The sequence below is a fragment of the Peromyscus eremicus genome, chromosome 8a (genome assembly GCF_949786415.1).
Source record: "Peromyscus eremicus chromosome 8a, PerEre_H2_v1, whole genome shotgun sequence".
Classification (NCBI taxonomy): domain Eukaryota; kingdom Metazoa; phylum Chordata; class Mammalia; order Rodentia; family Cricetidae; genus Peromyscus; species Peromyscus eremicus.
In genome coordinates this window covers 20,736,111-20,759,036 of record NC_081423.1, presented here as the reverse complement: position 1 = coordinate 20,759,036, position 22,926 = coordinate 20,736,111, and the positions used below count along the sequence as shown (strand labels likewise).

General features: G+C 37.9%; 1 protein-coding gene across 6 annotated transcripts in view; it reads left to right on the top strand.

Moving 5' to 3' along the window:
• Tenm2 (teneurin transmembrane protein 2) overlaps window positions 1–22,926 on the top strand; it is a 942,842-nt gene that overhangs the window by 146,931 nt on the left and 772,985 nt on the right. The gene's annotated exons all lie outside the window — the stretch shown is intronic.

Below are 22,926 nucleotides of genomic sequence, written 5' to 3'. Positions count from 1 at the left end.
TCTCTCCTTACTCACTTAGTTCCCCTTTCCTTCCTTTTTAAAGATTTATTTTTTGTGTAGTCGTGTGTGTGTGTGTGTGTGTGTGTGTGTGTGTGTGTGTGTGTGTCTGTATGTATGTATTATATCTATGTACCCACAGAGGCTAGGAGTTATCCTGTGGGTCTGGAGTTACAGAAGATTATGAGACACCCAGTATGAATGGTGGGATCAGAACTTTGGTCCTTGGAAAGAGTCGTCTGTGCGAGCCTCTCCCTGCCTCCTCCCCTCTTCCTTACCTGCCACATCTTTCTCCTTTTCAATCAACTATTGACGCTGTTTCCCTTTCGGTCACCTTTGGCTTCATCAGGAGTTTTGGCTGATAGCATTAGGCTGTATGCTATGTTCTAGAAACTGTGCTGCTGTTCCCATCGGCATGGGTATAGGGGCTATTCATTTCTGAACCACCATGACACTGGTGAGTCAAACAGGGAGTTAGTGTCCACAACGGCACACTGAGTTAGTAAAGTGAGGCTTCCTTGAAGAAATCCAGAATAATATACAAAGAAACAAGGGAGTGAGTAGCAAGCTAATGTATACATCAAGTTTTTATTATTTTTCCTCAAAACACAAGTCCATTGGCCAATAGATTTGTGTGTAACAGTAACACATGATCACTAATGGTATGTAGGTTACTCTCTGGTCATTCAGACTTCAATGTTTATTTGTCTTTCCTATATTTATGTGCTTCTTTCAAGCAGAAGATAGATTCATTAATTTTAAATTCTTTCTTTTGAAGGACCAAAAGAATGTGCTCTTATACAGAGTCTCTTGTCCCCTGAGTAAAGGATGAAACAAAGGAATTTCTAAGTAGTCAAACACAAAATACACAGTACATAATTTGGGTTCAATTCTGAACTTTAAAATGAAAATATAGCTCCTTATAACAGATGCCTCATATCAATTCAAAAAATATCAAATTTCCTGAAAAGGGCTCCATTTTGAAATGATTCATTTCTAAGTGTCATAGGCCTAGCTTGCCCCCTGGGTGCTGATGCCTGTGTGTGTTTTTCAGATGTACCTCCTGGGAACATTATAATAAAACATTTCATTATCCATCTTCTTTTTCTTTTTTTTTCCAAGTGATGTCTCTGCCAGATATGGAATGCATATAATTCACTGTTGCTTTTAATTTGTCAGTACATTAATTTTAGTTGATAAAGAAGTTAACTGGATCTGCTGTCCCAGTTATCTTTGATAATTCAAGTTCACGTGCCTCTTGCTTTTAAAGGCTGTTCTCTGCTTTCCCCCAATCTCTCTGGGTTTATATAGCTTTTAAGTTGTCATTGACCCAAGAGACCATTCAAGGGTGATTATAGTTTTCAAGCTTGTTTGTATGCAACGGCCACGACCTTTTCTCTAAAGACACCCAGCTGCTCTTCGCTGCACCTTGACCTCCAAACAGACACTTATTACAAATCAATTTCATAGATTCTCTTGAAATAATCCAGAATATCTCTGGTAGGAAAATGACGAAAGGGCACCAATTTACTGGCCTTTGGGGGTTAGAAAGAGCAAATGAATCATGAATTTTGAATGAACTTCAAGTGACTCTATTAATTTTTTTCTTGGGTTACTTCAGTGAGGTCATCATGTTCTAAATTTGGGGGGGGGGATAGCCTCTATCTATTGAGGAGAGGCTATCCCAGTTTCTGGATACAGAGAGGCGGAAGTGTTCTCTCTGTGTTGGCAAATCTAAAATCTCAGTTGACAGTGTGGAATAGGATGTGGGTTTGGAAGATGACCCTGGGCCTGGTGATTATCTACATTTTCATCAGATGGGAACCCCAAACAGCAGTGAACATTCTAGGGAGTCAAGGGGACTGAATTCTTTAATTCATTTAACCTAATCCTACAAGTAGCTACTGACCTTCCTGTTCCATTCTATAACAAAAGTTTGTACACAGTGGGTGCCTAATAAGTACTGATAGAAATGGACTAAGTCCAATTTTCCCCATCTATGACTTTTATTAAATCCATTTCTTATCACTGTGGATACACAAACAGATGTGACTCTGCTTCCTGACTCCCCCGCCTTTATTTCAAAAGTTTTTACTGTGTGTGTTAGTAAAACATCCATTTCAGAGCAAATGTAGGCTAGATAGAGGCAACTGTGCTTCAAAGAGTTTGTACACTGGGATATTAATTTCCATTTCAGAGTATTTCTTTCCACGCAAGATGGATGTTCTGCTTTCAACTTATTAGTTACATAAATGAGCTTATCTATTTCTAATTTTGACTTAATATAAAAAGCATCGCATTTTAGGTTTCATCCATCTAATTTTCATTTCGTATAATTATTTGTGGTAAGCTGATTTTAGTTTATGCCATCTGTTCATCAGGTTCATGCAGATAATATTAAAGGTATGTATTCTCCAATATTGGAATATCCACATTCATAAGTCACGCCGTGTTTCTCAGGGACGCTGGGGTTGACTAAGGCTGCTTCCAGGGAGAGTGATGTCACTACAGAAAAGCACAGGAAGGAGGAGGGTTCCTCCATTCTCTCTGTCATTTCCAGTTATGGTAAAAGCAGATGGCTGCTTCTCAAAGACCTTCCTTACCTTAGGCAAAAATGTAAAACTTATTTTGATGACTTCTTTCCCCCTTAGCCTCCCAGCCATCTTGAAAGGCTCTCTTCTTTCCTCTTTGATATCACTACCACTTCAAAGGAAATTGAGAGTCTCAGTTCCTTTAGCAAATGATCCAGGTAGCAGCATGCCGATCCCTCTAAACGGTACAAAGCAGTGTTGCATAGGTGAAGACGAGTAAGATTTACATAATTCGAGTTTATTAGCCTCCTGTGCTTGAAGGCTGTTCTGTGCCTCCCCAGACTTGTGCAGAACGGGTGAGAGCTATTTAAAAGCGCCCAGTCTTCAGCGACTTGGAAACAACCTACTTCATGCCAAATACAGCTACACAATCCATGCCAACTTTTTCCTCATTTCTGTTAAGTAAATAAGCATTTGGTTTAGAGTCTTTGTAGACCCTCCATCACTGCAAAAGTTCCCACTTCTCAAGAAACTTTTAGGCAAAATATTTACAAAACATACATGTGCCCTGAGTGGCAGGCATTTTCAAACACAAGCATTGAGAAACACATTATTTATTTATTTTTGCAGCTTGATATCTTCGTAGATCGCATAGCATTTTACTGACGGCATTTGACTTACAAACATCATTAGTTCAAGTCTCAAAGGTCCTCTGCTATGACCTTTTACATTTCCAGCCTTTTAAATTACTTTTTAAATGTTGTTTATCCCAGTAAAAAGGAAAATGATAAATAATCTGTTATTCTCATTTATGATGAGAGGGACCAACATTTTGGTCATGACTGTGAATGTCTTCGAAACTGTCAAACAAAAGGATTTCTACACTTCATCTAAAACGATAAAGCTGACATATGTAATTGGGGATTTCTCAGCAGGATGTTATCAGTAGTGAAGTCAAGAACTAATGATTATAATCACAGTAAAAGCAACATAGTCTGGTTGTTACTGGCCAGGTGTCCTCCTGTGCACTGTACTGCACCCACCCATTTTGCTCTTGTAATAACTCAGTGAAGCAAGTGCTATGGACATTAAGTTATACTTGAAGAAAGGGACATTTGCAAGTCATGTTAGTCCTTGGCCCAAGTTGCCTACTGTGGGTGAAAGCTTGAGCCAGGATTCAAAGGCAAGCATTTTATTTCCAGAATCTTCTATCATCTATTAAATGTCCTTTGAATTAAAAAGTACTAGTATATTCACATTTGAGTAAAATAATATGAACTTAACTATTTTAACTATCTTGAGTGTATCATTCAATGCTGGTTACATGTTTACTATATTACTATCAACAGGATCTGCCTACAGAATGCTCATCTTGGAAAACCCATGCCCTGTATCCTTTGTCTCTAGCTCCCTAATTCTCTCTCCTCATGGCTCCAGTCAACTTTGGTTCTGCATTCTCTCTCTCTCTCTCTCTCTCTCTCTCTCTCTCTCTCTCTCTCTCTCTTTTCTTTTTTTTTATTTTTTTATTTTTTGGATTTTCGAGACAGGGTTTCTCTGTGTAGCTTTTTTGTGCCTTTCTTGGATCTCGGTCTGTAGACCAGGCTGGCCTCGAACTCACAAAGATCCACCTGCCTCTGCCTCCCGAGTGCTGGGATTAAAGGCATGCGCCACCACTGCCCGACTTCTCTCTCTGTTTTTCAAGACAGGATTTTTCTGTGTAGTTTTGTGCCTGTCTTGGATCTTCTCTTTTTTTAAAAAAAATAATTATTACTGTTCTAGGTATGTTAAACCACAAATTTCTGTACTTCTATGTCTGGCTTGTATCACTGAGCATAATATCTTCAAGGTTTATGCAAAGCTCATGTCAGAATCCCTTTCTTTTTGAGTGATGAATAGCATTTCATTATGTGGATATACCACATTTCTTCACCCATTGATCTGCCGGTAGATACTCAAGTTCTCTTTTACTTTTGGCTATTTTAAATGAAAATGACTATACATTTTCAAATGTATAGTCTCAAAGAGTTGAGACCTACTTTCGGTTCTTGAAGTTGTATGTCTGGAAGGGAAATACTGAACTAAACACTGATTCTATGTTTCTTGAGCAACCACCTTGCATTCTCAGCCACAGCACCTAAGTATTCCAGTCTCTCTGACTACTTATCAGCACTTGTTTAAGAGTGGCCACCCTGTTCCTATAGACAGCAAACTTTCTTTCTCATCTGCTGTGTAAGCTTGCATACACACACACACACACACACACACACACACACACACACACACACTGAAAACATAGCCAGGGATACACAAAAATAAGTCTCCTCGGTATTTTCTTCCTATCTAATAATTTGTAAATGCTGATACTTCATAAAGAAATATGACCAGAGTACTCTGCATTTCCTGGTACAGATAAACATGACTGAATGCAAATACCTTGAGTTTCTGTCCCATCAGTAAACAAGACAAACAGTAGAACAAGTACATAGCTCTGTTCCACTTCTTCTGTGTAAATGTCTCAGTTGGAAGGAGCCATGGACACAGACGCTCTCATGTCAAAATTGAAGGAATTGAGGAAACTTCATCTCATGTTGAAAAGTCTTGAGTCAAATTTAGCCTGGGAGCCCCAGCACTGTGGTTCTCCAAGAAATACTATCCCGTATGTGTATGCCTCCATAATATATAATCTGCAATGTATAGCAGTGTATTATAGATTTCTATAAGATGTCATCACCGTAAAACTCACTTTCATTTCCCAAGAAGAGTTGAGGTGTAAGCCACCGCCCACCATTTTTCTAGCTATTCCTTCATTGCGAGTATGCTTGTTTTTAGATATTGCACTGGGGTGTGTGTTTAACTTGAAAACCGTAAAAGGTCTTTTGAAAATTTCCCTTTGCACTGAAGGTGCTGAGTGTGGAAGACATGGGTTCATCTCTCGAACTCACCGTAGTTCTTAACATAGAGATGATGACCCTGACATGTCCGTGATATTTTTAGAACTAATGCAGAGAGTATTTCTCTGCCTCTCTCTCTCTCTCTCTCTCTCTCTCTCTCTCTCTCTCTCTCTCTCTCTCTCTCTTTCTCTCTTCCTGAATACACCGCAGACAGCCACAGTTCATTGGGCTGGAGCATTTCGGCTGTATCACTAAAAATGAATGCCTCTCTAAAACACCAATAAAGACAATGTCGGTTTCCCAACACTGCTGAACAAATATACGTTAATATAATCTACCAAGTTCTAAGTGTGTAACTGTCTACACCTTTGTCCTGGGTTTGTGTTTTAGAAAAATTCTTTTATTTTAATCCCATTTAGGTTTGAAGTTCATCAATCAAGGATTACGGAATTTATGCACTTCACACTCCTGAAATAAACTGCAGTTGCTTATCCACATAAAGTGCTGTGGTTGCCTTCTAGTGAATAGCCTTTCATAGGTATTTTATTTAATGTTCACAAAAAATATGGTCCTGAGCTCGGATGGCTCAGGACCATAGCTACATAGTTGGACAACCAGTAAGATTGTACCCAAAGTCATATAACTAGTATGTGTACTAATTTTATCTTAAGTAGAGATAGCCAAGTCACAGTCCTGACACTACATCACAGAAATAAATGAATGCGATAAGAGGGAGGAAACATATTACTACTCTAAGGAATAAGTTAATTTTCTTCTGGTAGTACGATACTACTGTGTTAATTAGTAGCTGTTCACTTTAACTAGAAGTTATTATTCCTGGTAATTTCAGATACTGACTATTGATCGTGTAGAGTTTTACAATATACTTGAGACTAACTTAAACTTACCAGATGTGAGAGATTAATGACTTGTGAAAAGCATAGTTGTAAGAAAGAGAAAGGGACAAGTTATGTAGCTACAAAAACAATAGATTCCCAAGAAACAGGTGCAACAACATTCAGAGCCAATTAACAGACCAGTTTTGCATACATGTACAGACATTCACAAACACATAAGCTCCTCCCATACAGGGATGCATAGCATATGGTACTGAGGTTAAATGATGACTCCAGTGGTACCTAGAAAGTCTCCATCACCTAATACGGAACACTTACTGCTTGTATCAATGGAGGGGATATTTGACACTTTCTTTCCTTTATCTACATCATAAGGTAAATCTTTTCCATGCAGTTCAGATGGAGACAACATAAAATGTGTAAGAATGTACCATTTTCTAGATCATCATCTATAGACCATGGGTCTTAGGATACAGAAAAGTGAATATTTATTCTCTTTCTTGTTATTACTGTCACAGATTATAATTATGTTTATGAATGCATTACTACAGATACAGTAGCTGGTATGAACCATGTAACAAGCACCATGCTGATCCCTTTTCATATGCTGATCCCTTTATAAGCATGCCAACCATGCATGATTCTTGTGTTGTTTTTATCTCCACATGGAAAATGGGCATGGAAATAAGAGGAACCAGTCCAATGTCACAAAGATGGCAAATGGCTGAACCAGAACTTTCTGGGTTGCACATGTTAGACCACTTTTGATCAACACAATCACCTCGAGTAACTGTCTGGAACTCAAATAGCAAACTGTTTTCTGCCATAAATGTGTAGGTTGGCATTTGAATCTTAAAAGACATTTTGTTTTATACATGCCACACTTGTTTTATTTACACTTCACAAAAGTGTTAGTTGTTTTGTACCTTTCTCGATTATTAGACGATCAAAGAGCTTCATTTCATAGGAGCAAACCAAGTGTGAATCCAGAACGCTTACTCTGTAGGTAAGAACAGAGCCCTGGAGTTTGAATCTCGCTGAAATCTGAAGTCAGGCAAAAGATGACTCTGTAGCAAGTTACAGGGAGATGCTCCTTCGCCAGAAGGATAATGGAGCCTGAACTGCTTTGGGGCACTTGCTGGTCATTTTGCACATTCATCGTTCATCAGACTTAATTGCTGACTCAGAGAAATGTTTTTTCTTGAGAGACTTGCTTCTTATCAGAGATGAGTGAAGAGTTTCAATCTGGAAGAAAAGTACATGTGAGCCAAAAAAAAAAGTACCTTAGAGAATGAGTGTTGTTTTCTTTGCTTTTATTTCTCTCCCATAAAGGGAGTACGCGATGTTAATCAGGTAAAGCTCTGATGCCATCTTCAACCCCATATTACTGACTAGCAAATCCTTGACAAGTATGAATTCTCTTTCTACATGCGAGTAATAAAAAAGTTGACATCTGTGTAATCTAATCATCTATCTAGGTACACCATTTTTATTGCAGGGAGGGGGGTGAATAAAATCCCTTAATGATGAGTTGCTGATGTGGGCTAGAATCGTGAATACCATTTTAGGTGTGTGTTTTATGTTCCTTGTTATCCAGCATTACTTATGGAAAACTCTGAATTGCGCCTGTTTTTAATATTACAAAATAGAAGGTGAAGAGTCACAAGTAGGCTCATCTGGGTGAAGGAGACCAAAGCATTTCTGAGTCTGCTCTGCAGAGACCAGATACCCAGCTCTGGCCCTTCACTGCATGGAGACAATGGCCAATTGCTGCTGTGGAAGAGATTGTTTCAGCTTTCAGATCTCTTTTATTAGTATTAACAAGAGACTCATTTCTGTGCACGTAAATTCTCAGAGAAAAGGCGCATAACTATGCATTTACCAGAAATGTGCTGAACTGTTTAGATTTAATTTAGATAATCAGTATGCATAGTATGTACCGTTGAGTCTAACTTATGATCCATAACTTTTCCAATAAAGTCTCTCAAGTTCATCATGACACAGTAATATGATTATCATGGGAAGATATTTAAAACACAGCCCCTCCCCCAACCAGTCTATGTCACTCCAGTTTGGATAATCTCGGATTATTGGAGGGGTTTGTGATGCCAAGTGCATAGGCTCTGATACAATATGCTGAGGTTCTTTGCACACTGATGCTGTGTGGCTGGGTAAATCTTTCATTGTATAATTAGTTAAGCACCTGATAGGTCTCTTTTCATGTGGCTGGGTTGCTCAAACTGTGAGTAGTAATTACAAGTAAATATAACTTGTTTTGCTTATTGTAAAAAAAAAAAAAAAACCAATGAAGGAGTTCCCTTTGTCCTCTCTCAAATGCTCTCTTTCCTCCCACGCTCTTCACACCGAGGTCAGGGTGGTGTTAAGGAAGAGCATGATCTGAGCCCCTGCATCTACTGAGTGTGGCACCCTACGCTCGGATGATGTCACTTGTGCTTCGGAGCCAACTTGTGAATACAATCCCAGGTGGTTCTTTTTTTTAATTATTTTATTTTATTTTTCTTTATTAAGAAATTTTCTACTCACTCCTCATGCTATCCACAGACCCACCCTCCTCCCTCCTCCCACCCCCAGCCCTGTTTCCCAAGCCACCCCGCATCCCCACATCCCCCATCCCCACATCCCCCAAACGGAGGTCTCCCATGGGGAGTCAGCAGAGCCCAGCTCACTGAGCCTAGGCAGGTCCAAGCCTCTTCTCACTGCACCAAGCCTGGGCAAGGCGTCACACCACAGGTACTGGATTTCCAGAAGCCTGCCCATGCACCAGGGACAGATCCCGATCCCCCTCGAGCCAAACAACCATCGTGCCCAGAGGGCCTAGTCCGGGAGTCCAATTGATGAGAGAGAGGAGAGATACTGCAGGCAAGGGACGTTGAGATCATGATGGGAGGATGTGCAGTGATGACGGACCACACTAGTGGAAACCCATGAACTGTGGACTGGTGGCTGTGGAGCCCCCAGGTGATTCTTATCTGACACACGGGGCTCAATGGGGACAGGGAGCACACCCACCACCACAGAGGTGCTGAACGACAGAGCTGGGATTTAAAAGTAACAGCTTGAATCTGAAGTCCAGGAGTGGCTGGGATGTGTACCTAAGTCACCTTTCTAGTTCTTAATGACACTGGGTGTAAAAGTGACCTCTCTTTAGAAAGATGTAATGGTGACTGATTTCTGGTCAGACCCTCCCAATCTGGCTACATTCTCCACTCTTTAGGCTTTGAGATGGTTCATTTACCTTTAAAGACAAGATAAAGCTAGCACTTACCAGCCTGGTTCCCTTTTCATGGCCCACTGGACTTTTTAGGGTCTCCAAGGATAGCTTGGTATTTCACTGTGGATACCTAATTTCTCTACTGAAGACTATTGCTGTACCTAGGGACCATTCTCTCTATTTCTGCCACCATAGCACAACCACACTATTTTAAGTTCTGTTGGATTTGGAGGGATAGGTCATGTTCATATCCAACCTCATGACTGACAGCATCCAAAACCCCTAACAAAAAAAAGACTAAACTGAATTAATGCCAGCAGAACTCTACATGTATCTCAATACACACAGTGCCACAGGTATCTGCATGCTGTCCTTTCTTGGTCCTTGTATATAATAATCACAATAATCATTGTTATCTTCTACTCTAAGAATGTCTTTCAGAGGGCATATTTTCTCTAATAACTAAATTTATTTTTGTTATTGAGCCTCTATGGAAGAGTTCATTTATAAATATATTGACTTGGAATAAATTACTTATGGAAACTAGTTTTCCAAAGTACGTTTAACTTGCTATTATTGGAACAAAATTCTTCTGCTTCACCCAAATTCTAGTTTAGAGTACAGATCTTCAGTAGTGGTTTACATTTAAGCTGTCTTTATGGATGGTGTGTAAGGAAGGCATCAAATTCAGTGACCCAAAAATGTACTTTAGAATTGGAGTCTTTTGCCAATTTTGTCCAAGCTGCAGACTATAAAGAAGGCAGACATCACACAACGAAGCATGCATCCCCCAGGAAAATAAGTCCTGCTTTTGTATCAACAAGAAGTTGAATAAATTTATCTCTCAGTGACACTTGTCTTTGGTTAAAAAATACCCTACAAAAAATGAAGGCAAGATAATGAATAATTTTAATGGCAAAATGAAGTGTTTGCAAAGTCTTTTAAAAACATCATTAATGTATTTTCATTGCACAGAGTTACGTCTTTCATTCTGACGCTTCTGTACACGTATGTAGTGTGCCTTGACCATAGTAACCCTTGTTTGGGGGGGGGTGAGAGGAGTGAGCCCCTACTTTTTCAGAGAGATCTTCAAATGTGATATTTCACCATTGTTCCAGAGAACCCCTCTTTGCTTTTATGAAGGAAGAGGCAGTTCTTTGTTCATTTTCGTATGTGCTGCAGTGAAAATATTGGGATAACAGTGAAGATAAGAACAGCTTTTACAGAATGCCATGATACTGAATCAGCTGAAATAAAATTTTATATAGCAGTCTATTCTTCAGGCCATATGTGATTTATGTGTGTGCTACAGCATTTATATATCTACTTTATAGATGATTAAATATTTGGTCAAATCGTATATTTGTGGGTATTTCTGGGGTAACGAAGTTCACTAGAATTTTGATCAAAAATAAACCCCACAACCTGCTGTCTGTTCTGTTTCCACTTGATTAGAGCATTGTTTTACTAGCAGAGCATCCTACTGTGAGCACAAGTAGGGCTTCCAGAAGTTTTCTAGTTTCCACAGATATAATATCCTATTTTACAATACCAGAGGGCTTGTGTGTGACAGTGTCAGAATTAAACGTAGAATGAACAACAAATTATTAAAGAAAGGGGAAGGAAGGGGAAAATCCAAAGTCCTTATGTCCATCATGTGTGGACAAAACTAAATGAAATAATGAGGCCCTGTATCTATTTTGATAGCCATACGGGTTTGACTCATGAGTGCATGATTTTTAGTTCTCAGCTTTCATAGAGGAAACTCAACTTCTACAGAAATACTAAAAGCCACCAGGTAAAGTTGTGTTTGACTCTGTTCTTCTAAAATGTCGGACACTCTTCTCTTTCTGCTGGAACTCACCATCAAATATAGATTTTTACTTTTTTGATGTCACCTTCCCACTTAGGCAATTCATAGGGAAAGGAACAGTGAGTCACTGATTCTCGAAGGAAGTACGTGTCTACATGCCCCAGCTTTCTGTGTATGGTACTCAAAGAATTCAGCAGTTTTAAGACTTAATGTATACAGGGCAAGACCAAAAAAAAATCACCTTTAAAATTGTAACCGTTTCTCTTTTTAATGACAGAGAAACCTAACTAGTGTTCAGTTGAATATTCTTTTACTGGTTTTTGTTTATATTTTGTTTTTGCTGTTTTCTTTGTTTTCTTGAAATAGGGTCTCACTATGTAGTTCTGGCTGTACTGGAGCTCGCTCTGTAGACCAGGTTGGCCTCCAACTCAGTGAGATTTACCTGCCTCTGTCTCCCAAGTTCTGGAATTAAAGGTGTGCACCACCATGCCTGGATACTTTTTCTGTTTTGAACTATGTCACTTGTAAACACAAGCATCTCTGTCCTTTAAATAATGCATAAATTGATATATTTTTTACTTTCTTTTTCTCTATTAAATGAAAGCCTTTAAATTTGCATAAGAATTTTCAACAGTGTCTTAACAAAATTATTCTCTCATATTCTTTACTGGAAGAATTTAATCTCAAATCAGATAAAAGTAAAAGTTAAGGGATTTCTTTTTTATTTAAATCTGAAATTTGGATGATAGAGTAGTCATCAAAGTGGGAATTAGTCTTAACACTGCATTAAAACACACATTTTCATGTCTGTGTAATTAAGTTTTAACAAACATGTTTGATGGTTACTTAAAAAAACATATTTTTGAATGCAGGAATGACATTTTATAAACTATGATATAAAGAGACTGTGCAAGACCATTTGTTTTTAATTATATTTTGATTATGATAAGCATTTGTTATTTTCCCAAGTAAAGATTCAATTAATGTTGTAAATCGATTTTCTAAATTTGAGACTTGAAGGCAATACGTCAGACACAACTCTGTGTGTGCAGTCAGTTTGGGCTTTTCTGACATCTTCTGAAATATTTGTTATTGTGTGCAATGTTTTAATTGGGGCCACAGTTTTGAAAGTGCTTACAAGGTTTGTGATACAAGTGTTCTGTTAAATGAGTCACGAGTCATTAACAAATTGCTTTTGCAATTATTTTTTAGACCGCCAGTTAGGTTCTTACTTCATTCTTGGCCTTTTACATTTTTATTACCAGCTGAAGCCTTAGATTATTTAAGTAAAGTATGAAGTTAAGATGCTTTGGCTCCTCATAAGTTCCCATGGCTAAAGGAAACTATAAACAGCGGAAATTGTTGATGGTAGCCATCGGACTTGGAATGTTGCATCTGCTCTCCTTTATAGGATTTTTCCTAAGTTCGATTTCAGAAAAATATTTCAGGTAGATAATCTTTAAAATATGTTACAATCATCACTAAGCATTGCAGGTTATAATAGACAGATCATTTTTGTCAGTCATTTCTGAATCTAATGCTTTCAGCATGGGAATGGAACCAAGTGAGTGCCTGGCTTTCCTACCAGTGATGAAACTTTAATGTAACAATAACAGAAGGTTTGGCAGCAGATGATGATATCTGAGTTATAAACCTCATTATTAGATATTAAGAACAGGAATTATGTCTGTATTGACAAACATTATTGTTTATTTCATATGGTTGCAATACAATTATAGAGCAGTGTTATAGTTCCTAAAGTATTAGTAGTGTCTCAAAATTCTAGCATGACTTTTACTATCAAGGTATATTCATTACTGTGAGATTAAACATCTAATGTTATTTTTTTCCTTGTTGGTAAAGAACTGTTTTTCCTTAAAATTTGTTTGTAATTGCATTGCTTGGGTTTTTATATAGTTCTCAAATTACTGAAAATGTTATTTCCTAAACATAGGCTATAAAGAGTGTCTTTTGAATAATGAGATTCAGATATGTCTCTAGAAAGGTGTGGTTTAGGGTAGGGTGGGATTAAAGAACACTTTGTAATACTTTCTGGGTGATGAGATCAAGATGTGGCTTTAGGAGGAATGCTATGATCCAGGCTGGCATGGGCAACTCAGTTGAATTACCTTTTCTAAGTAACCTGAGAATCAATGAACTGTAAGTCTTCCTTGGCTCATCATGGGAACTCAAGGCACTAAAAGAAGCTTTATATCCATTTCCAAATGCAAACAGGAGTGTGCGTGTGATGCGGGGAGAAATTAATAATAAAAAAGACCCCCTGCAAAGAAGTGTTAAGCAGCTTACTTAAGACAATTTGACAAGGGCAACTGATGAATTAGCCAAACTTCATCTTCTCTGCCACTGCTAGATAGCTGGGTGATTTTTGAATGTGTCTTCTAAAATCCCTAAGCCTGTGTTTACTTATCTACCAAATAATGGAAGAGTTTAAGAGTCGAAAAGACTCTGGCTTCTTTAGCAAAAAACCCGCATAACTCAGGAATTATGTAGTCCCTCTAATGAAGGGGTTAGACTCACAGCAGATTCTCGCTTCCCAACTCTGTATGTGGGTGAGAATTCATCTTTGCTGTTGCTGTACTGATTGAGAGGCTGAAATGCTCACAATGTAGACTCCCAAGTTTTCTCCTATTTTGTTTCCTGTTGGGTAAAGGCTAGCATTTTTGACAGCCATTGACTGCATAACAAAGTTTCCTAAACATTTATAAGAAGGAGATCAGTAGCACCTTTCCAAGTTGAAATAAAATGTATGAGTTGGAGGTTGTTGCAGAGGACCCAGACTTGGTTCCTGGTACCTCCATCAAGTAGCTCACAAGCACCTGTAATCTAGCTCTCAGGGACAACATCCTCATCTAGCCTTCGTGGACACCCGTATTCACATGCCTGTACCCACACAAGAAACACACACATAATTTTCAAGTTAAAAAATGAAAGCCTTAATCGTGGAGAAGAGAGCATAAAAGGTACATGGGTTATGCAGGCATTCTGGTTTAATCAGCTGTACTGAAGTTAAAAAAAATCTATTAAAAATCAGTTTTGAAGAATTTGGAATGCTGGATTTAATAAGACATTAGTAATTGTATTGTTCAAAGGTAGTTGTCACCTCCTAAAGTGTCAAATGATTACCATCCACGTTTGCCAGAGTGGAGTAGCAGATTATATAGCATGATTGTGTCTTCTGGCCTCCCCACAGCTCTTGCTGTACAGGTTGGTGTGTGATGATATGCACACCAGCTTGGAAGCTATGACAAAGAAAGAGTCAAGAGAGATTTTAAGTTGGAAATCTAGAGGAAGCAAAAGTAATCTCCAATTCACAACGTTGCAGGAGAGCTGTAAAGGAACTAGATGAGGTGTCAAGAGGCTACAGATGTAGGACTGGCCTGTGTGCAAGGAAAATCTTTCTATGGTATTCATGTTCAGACATTCTTTCCCTTCATAATACAATTGCATTCCAAGTAAACTGGCTGGGGATACCCTATTTGTTCACCTATCTCTTGTTCTTTAGGCCACATGTGGTTTGTGGAAATTGATAATCCAGCTAAATAGAGAGTATAGAATTCTATTTTTTTTTAATTATTATATTGGTTTCCAGAGCAAGTATTTCTTAACCTCTTTTTTTTTTTTCAACATAGATATCCAATGTGGAATTTCTGATTCCAACCCGATGTGGCCCAACTCATGTGGGCATGAGTTTCTATTGGGCATGGGAACTATTAGTACATGAAGACCTCTAAAGTTTGTTCCCCAGGGATTTTCATCACCTGAAGACTCCCTCTTATTACTCTGATTGGAAATTATAGATGGCGTTTTAAGTGTAAGGTAAAATACTGTCCTTAAGCCTCCTCTTACAAACCTACTATTTTTCTTCATACAATTGTTTAATCTTGTTTTGACAGCAGATAGAACACTAGAATTTGTTGGGCTTTTATTGCAAATTAGCTACTGTCCTAAACAACTAATTTCCACTACTATCCATCAGCCTAGAATGGACACGTTGCTTGACTGAAGACCTTAGGCTATCTGTTGGGAGACAGAAAAGGGCTTGCCTTGGCTTCAAAAGTAGATGGGTGGAAGCCAGAGAGTGATGACTCCCCTCCCCCACCCCGTTTCCTCATATCTGTATGGTTCCATTTATCTTTTTTATAAAGACTTTATCTGAAGAAAAATTAAAAGTTAAAAAAAAACCCTTCTTGCTAAACAGACAGTTTAATTGGTTCCACTATTTTTGGAAACTGCAAGATAAATGCTACGTGTGAAGTTAATAAACCATAATTGGAATTTGCTTAAGAGCATTCTTTCATTCCACACGGACCCATTCACTGCAGGAAGCAATAGGACCTCACTGGGCTGCAGTAATATATAAGCCCCTTTCCCGAGAACAAAGTGACTTTCTGCCTGACCTTGAGGAATGTAATAACTTTTCTAGGTCCCTACTGGACAATAAACAAATTGGGGTGGGAATTGAAGACTACAAACAGATACAATAACTTAAATAAGGAAAAGTAAAACAGTGAATGCTATTTCAGTTCTCAGATGATAAAGACCATCATGTGTGTGTTAACATTTGTCATTTCTCTACCTCTATATAGTACTTTCTTCCCTCATAATGACCACAATCTTTATCTGATTAATTTTGAGCTGTGTAAGCACATGGGTTTACCTCTGTACATGAGCTACCATATGGATTTTCCATATTACCTTCTTATCAGTGATCACTCATCCATGGTATTTACTGGACAGAATCACTATTACTATTGCTGTTATTTCTGTTCATGATGCTTTTAAAAATACAAAGTTTATGTATTGGGAGAAGTGAATAATCTAATTCCAGCTATGACCAGAAACTCTCAGCCTCACAGAATTTGTTCTTTTGGTGCATGTTACCAACTTGAGCAATGTATCAATTTTATTAAAGAACTAAGAAGGAGATATAGATTATTTTCTGTCTTACCATTACTTAAATTTTTAAATTATATTTATTTCTATATTACATATAAGTACATGTGTGCGTGTGTGCACACTCCCACTGATAGGTACCCATGTCCATGCACACATGCCCATGTGCTGGAGTGTAAGTCAGGATAAATTGCAGACAACAGTTCTCAACTTCTATCATATGGAACTTGGGGATCAATCTTAGATCGTCAGGCTCGGTGACAAGTGTCTTAACAGCTTGTCCATCTTGCTGGTCCTTCAATCTTAAACTTTTACAAAACATTTAAAAATGTCTTTGGAGTGTACTTTTAAAAGGACTCTTTTTTAAGGGTAAATCTTTGAAAAGAATGGATCTTCCTTCCCAATCAAATTTCATAAGAGTTCCATAGGAGTGCTTAAGAGTTTCATAGGAGTGCTTATATAATTACAACAAGATAGAAACATACCATAGACATATCATCGCAGATTATTATGAGTGGCAGCAGAGTAGAAGTTAAAGTACCCTAAAACTAAATGAAGATTCATGTCCAGGCTGCTGACTCTCAAGTGATAGTGGACAGAAGAGAGCACATCTATGGGTTACTGTGAGAATTTAAAGACCGGAAGCTGTGGGAGTAACCCCTGGACCCTAGGAAATGATTTGTGAACATGCGTACAGGGAATGATCTGTGACATTGCAATAGATGTGGCTTCTAATGCTAGATCACATGTTTGCTAACTGCAGGTGTGAGCATCTTCCCAAATGACCTCATTCTCAGTTTTTCATCTGTAAAGTGTTGGGGTTTTGTTTTTTCTTAGCAGGAGAAGAAATTTCATCTATCCTAGATATAATAAAGCCATTTTAAGGAAGAACTTGTTTTGTTGACTAAAATGGTGAAATTTTCAGAATAATAAAGTGTTCTCCTGACAATCTGTAGTGAGAAATGTTAAATACCTTGGTGAAATAGTCAAGGTCTAAACTGTCATTATTAGTGAAGTTGGATAGGATAATATATATATATATATATATATGTATATATGTATATATATATGTATATATGTATATATATATATATATATATATATATATTTGTTCAGCCTGTAACAATATCTTAAGAGGTGCTTGAGTTGAACTTTATATTCCTATCCCATGTTGATCCTTTGGCTCAGGGCAGGTGTTAGGAATCTCATTCCCACCCCAGTCTGAGGGCTTTGGAACACTCCATTCACTCACTGTTGGGCCAAGTCAACTTTATTCCAAGGAACCCATTGAAGCTGTTAAAATTTTTCATGCATCCAGAAGGCAAATGATTATTTCCAGAGTAAATAGTTATTATATTGCTTTTTAGGGTAACAGTTACAAATTTATTGGCATGCTTATTTGAAAGCATTGTAAATACTGAGAAAAAAGACAGAATCTGCACTTCTTGTACACTTTTCCTCTCTGTGTTTTCAGTATTTCATTTTTCCTACTTTTTGGGTTAGTAATTGAATTTAATAGTTTCTATAGCTGTCATTACTTGACATGTCTGAGGTCCGTGTATCTCCTCTAAGCTTATAATGCTGTGAAAAATTAGTTATGAGGTCACATCATAAGAGATGAAAATCAATATACACAAAATCTATTATGGGTGTGTGTGGCTTTTGAGAAGGACTTATTCTTAGGTACATATGGAAATATGCTTAATACAAATAACAACTTAAAATTATTGAATGCCTATACTCCTAAAAACATTAAATATACAGAAAATATTGCTTCTCCCTAGAACAGCATTTCTGAAAATTAAAGTTGGGAGACACTTCTTAAAAATTATTGACCCAGGGGGACCTCATAATGTACTTTATATTTACTAATATCCAATATACTAAAATTAAAAACAGAAATGTTAAGATAGTAGTTGTAACTAGTAATGGACTCCAGCACTTGAGATATAGAAGTAGGAGAATCTGGAGTTCAAGTTCAAGGCTAGACTGTCATCCTAAAAAAAAGTTATTTTAAAATAGCAATTTTATACCCATTTCACAATAATATGTCATTTTGTAAAAAGTAAGGACTAAATAATTTCTGAAGTGTTTAGGGAGAATCATTCTATTGCTTTATCTTATTCTTTCTGGATACATTTTAATACATGACTTAATAAACAATAAACAACTGGGTTTATTGTTGGGTTGAGATACATGCAGAAAAGTTTGCCTTCACCAGTTAAGTAGACAGCAAAGGGAAAGGAAGTGTGAACAGCCGTTTCACATAATTGTGCCCATCCTTTCTTGGAACTACGTAAAGTCAACAATTGGAAGTTTCATAAAAATAATTGACATTGTTGTAGCTTGCTATTGGAATAGTAAAATCCTGACTTTTCTTGCCATTGGATAGGTCTTTTTCCTTGTGCAGAATCTTGTAACACAAGGCCATGGCGATTTGGGAAATACTGGTTCCTGAGATATGTAGATCTCCCACATGTTGACACATTTCATTATAAAATCTCAAAAAAAAATTCTCTCACATTTACAAATATTACCATCAAGCTCATCAGAAAAGTTCTGATGTTTCAAAAAGCTGTTGTGCTCGTGATGGTAAATTTAAGCTTTGCACAATACTAATTTTTGCTCCAAAGCTTGAATTTGATCATTGGCAACAATACAGCCATATGGCTGATTTCTTCAAGTGGCTAAGTTGCTTCATTTATTTTACAGAGAATGCCTGTTAAATACTCAAGTCTGAATGGCCATAATTGTCTTTGCGTGTTTAAAGTAAAAATAATATTCCATGAAAAAGAAATGGTTCAACTCACAACCCAATCACACAACTGCTTTCCCACGAGACAAGGCCTGCATGTAGTTTCCAGACTGAGAACACCATTTTTCTATTATTTCCCATCATACCCCATTTCATATTTTTAAAAATATGTCAAAAGGCCGAGATTTAATAAAATTGATAATGCCTTTTTATCTCTGCTTCAAGAACAGTTTTTGGTCAAATCTGCGTTTGTTTTCACAGTGAGTCAATGGTGGTGAGAAACTCTGAATACCAATGCTTTTTAGAGAGCAGGCCTAACTTCTGCCAAAGCACCAGTGCTTTGGCCCATCAGTGCAAAGGTCAGCACAAAGAAAAGGACGATAATTTACAAACTTATGAAAACAGCTTTGGCCCCAGAAATCTTCTGGGGTCGGAGTATACTTAGATTCTAACAGAAAACCGAACTGAGTTGTATTTGCATATGACAGTGATACCAGTTGACACATTTTTATATGTTTTTCGCATTAACTATTAAATCTTAGGCAATATGAACTACTTTGATGACCTAACCACTTCTTTGTTATCATCCCATGTTTCTACACAGTTACTAGGGGGGTATTTTTGTTTGATTTTTTTTTTTTTTTGCTTTTATTTTTTCAAGACAGAGTCTCTGTGTAACAGCCCTGGCTACCCCGGAACTCACTGTAGATCAGGCTGGCCTCAAACTCACAGACATCTGCCTGCCTCTGCCTTCCAAATGCTGGGATTAAAGGCATGTGTCACCACCACTCATTGGTTACCAGTTTTTTTAAAGGCAGGCCCCCATATCAAAAGTGTTCATTGGTGAGGTTCTGCTGGACTTGTTTTTAAGTCATTTTTTAAAATATCATCTTTCCTTCCCTGTCCATTTGAATGGAAAAAGCAAACACATGGTTCCAGGGATGATCATTTTGCATTGGACAAACATTAGGGGCCTCATTCCTAGGAGAGGCTAATTCTCTTTCTCCCAGTACTCACTAGTTGCCTATCATTCTTGATCTAGGGATGGACCCTGTGAAATTTCCTTCCTTCTGTGTTAATTTGTCCATGGATACTGCCATTGTTCTGGTCTGTTTCTAGGAGAGACTGTTTCACAGCAGACTTCCTGATATTCTGGCTCCTACAATTTTTCCACGCCCCTCTTCCATGCCTTTCCCTGACCTATAGCTGCAGGAGATGTGATTGAGATGTGTCCATTGGTGCTGGGTTCCCCACGATCCATTCATCTCTACATTTGTGTCCAGTTGTAGTTTTCTGTGGTGGTCTCCATTTGCTGCAATGAGCAGATTCTTTGATGACATGGGGTAGCTGCACTTACCTGTGGGTTTAAGGGTGACATTTGACCACAGTAAAGAATTAGCTGGTCTAGAGAAGTGGTGGTAGTAGATTCTTTCTAAGGTCCATGACTATACTAATGCCAGGTAGCTAGGCTTAACCATCTACTTCATTAAACTCAAGCATAATGTGTGTTATTGCATTAAATATGCTATCGTGTGCACACACTTGAAGAAGAAAGCTTTGAGAAAAAACAAAATTTCTATGCTAGGTTTTTGTATAGAACAGAGGACCAAACAAGCATCACTGGTCCTTCTTTTTGGATTTTAAACAGAATCATACCTTTGGGGTGCAGAAAAATAACCCCTCAAATGAAAACATAGCTGATAAAATTTGCTTCTCTTTCTTAATTTTTGGGTTGTTTTTACATAGACTAGAACAGTGTGTTAACTTGCTGTAATAACGACTGCCAAGCATGTACCTATAACTGGACTCCAGGAGAAAACTCTGCCAGGCAACTGTTTCTTAATGATACAATCTGCATACTTTAACGAGGCTGGAAATGTAGGAAATTGTGTAAACCCTAGGCTCTGCTCACTCTGGGTTTTCCCCTAGCAGATTGTAAGTTGTTTCCCTTCATTAACATATGATAATGGGAAGTGGGGTTCCTATCAGCACCCACCAGACTGATATGGCTTGACATTTTCAGAGTGGAGATGAAATACTAATAACCTTTCTGTGGTGACTCCGTGTTGGGCTTAGTCTAACAATCACTCAGTCATTGAGAAGCCAGCATGGCTACCACATTACAGAGCGTAGAAACAAAGGTAAGCTAACCATGGCCAAGCAAAGCTGCTAGAGATGCAAGGATTATGCCCCTTTCTGCCTTGTCTTTTCTCTTCCTTTCTCAGTTGGCTCTATGAGTTCGTGTTGGCAAGTTTTATATCAACTTGACAGAAGCTAGAGTCATTTTGGAAAAGGGAACCTTAGTTGAGAAAACGCTCCCTCTGGATTGGTCTGTAGGAAAACCTGTGTTGCATTTTTTTGATTGATGTGGGAGGGTCCAGCTCACTGTGAGTGGTGAAAAGCCTGGGCTGGTAATCCTGGGTGCTGTAAGAAAGCAGGCTGAGCAAGCCATAGGGAAGCAAACCAGTAAGCATCACTCCTCTATGGCTTTTACATCCACTTCTGCCTCCAGGTTCCTACCCTGCTTTAGTTCCTGACCTGACTTCATTTGTGAACTGTGATATAGAAGTGTGAGTGAAACAAGCCCTTTCCTTCCCTAGTTGCTTTAGGACATGGTGTTTTATCACAGCAGCGGAAATCCTAAAACAGCCTGGTGGTGGTGGTGGTGGTGGTGGTGGTGGTGGTGGTGGTGGTGGTGGTGGTGGTGGCACACGCCTTTAATCCCAGCAAGTAGGAGAGGCAAAAGTTAGCACATCTCTGAGTTCCAGGTCAGCCTGGTCTACAGAGTGAGTTCCAGGACAGCCAGGACTGTTTCACAGAGAAACAAACCATGTCTCGAAAAAACAGAAAGAAAAAAGAAAAAGAAAAAGAAAAGAAACCCTAAGATAGAGTTCTTAATTTTGTCTGTTTGTTGTACTTTCTCATCTGAACTCCCTCAACCTCTTGCTCTTTGATTTTTATTTTTTGAATTTTCTTTTCTCTACCTCTAGTCCTCACTACTCACAAGGCAGATGCAATGCTAATCAGCTGATTTCCATTATTTTATTTAATGTTCATCATATTATAAAACAAACATAGTATGAATGATTTCTATGTGTTTATAAAGGTACACATCTTTATAGGCACAAATTCTATGTGTGTGACATTGACAATGCCAGCATGTAATTAAATATACTATGGTAGAAATAGTGCCTACAAACTTGGTAAGGTCATATGAATTGTGTAATCTACACAACTATAATGTCAGACCCCAGATCAAACCATATTTATCTAAATCTCTAAGTTATCATAGTTCATCTTTTATAATGGAACAATTAGAAGTTTGAAGAGATTCTATGTTGCATTTTCCTTAGCTCCTAAACCATTCAATTTAATTGCATACAAATTGGTGGTGGTGTGCTTTATATGTTACTAGTCTGGTCCAGTTAAACATAAATGTATAAAATTTAGGATTCTCCTATATCAAACTACCTATAACAGAAATTCATGACTAATGGCCCAGAAAAGATTGAGCCTTCAAACTGAAGGTTGAAGAGCCTTCTCATTTGCATCCAGATTATTTGGATATGCATGGTTCATAGATACTTCTTAGAAAAACAGTCTAAACTTACTTTCAAATCTGCTAGATTATAAGTGAATAAATCATTTGGAATCAAAATAGTTTTATCAAGAAAATCATCTTTATAGAAGCAGATGCTAATATCTCAAAAGGGAAATGCTTTCTATGCCTGAACATCAAGTTTCTACATTGGCTATTCAATATTTTTCATAGTATCTCAGACTTACTGCCATGTAATTGCTTACTCTGCATTATTCTGGTCATTTTCCTGAATTTCTTCATTGTGACCCTAATGAGATCACAATTATAAGTCCCTTTCCTCATAATGGAATCCTGGACCATACAGATTGTTGGAACATTCGTTGCAGTGAGTGAAC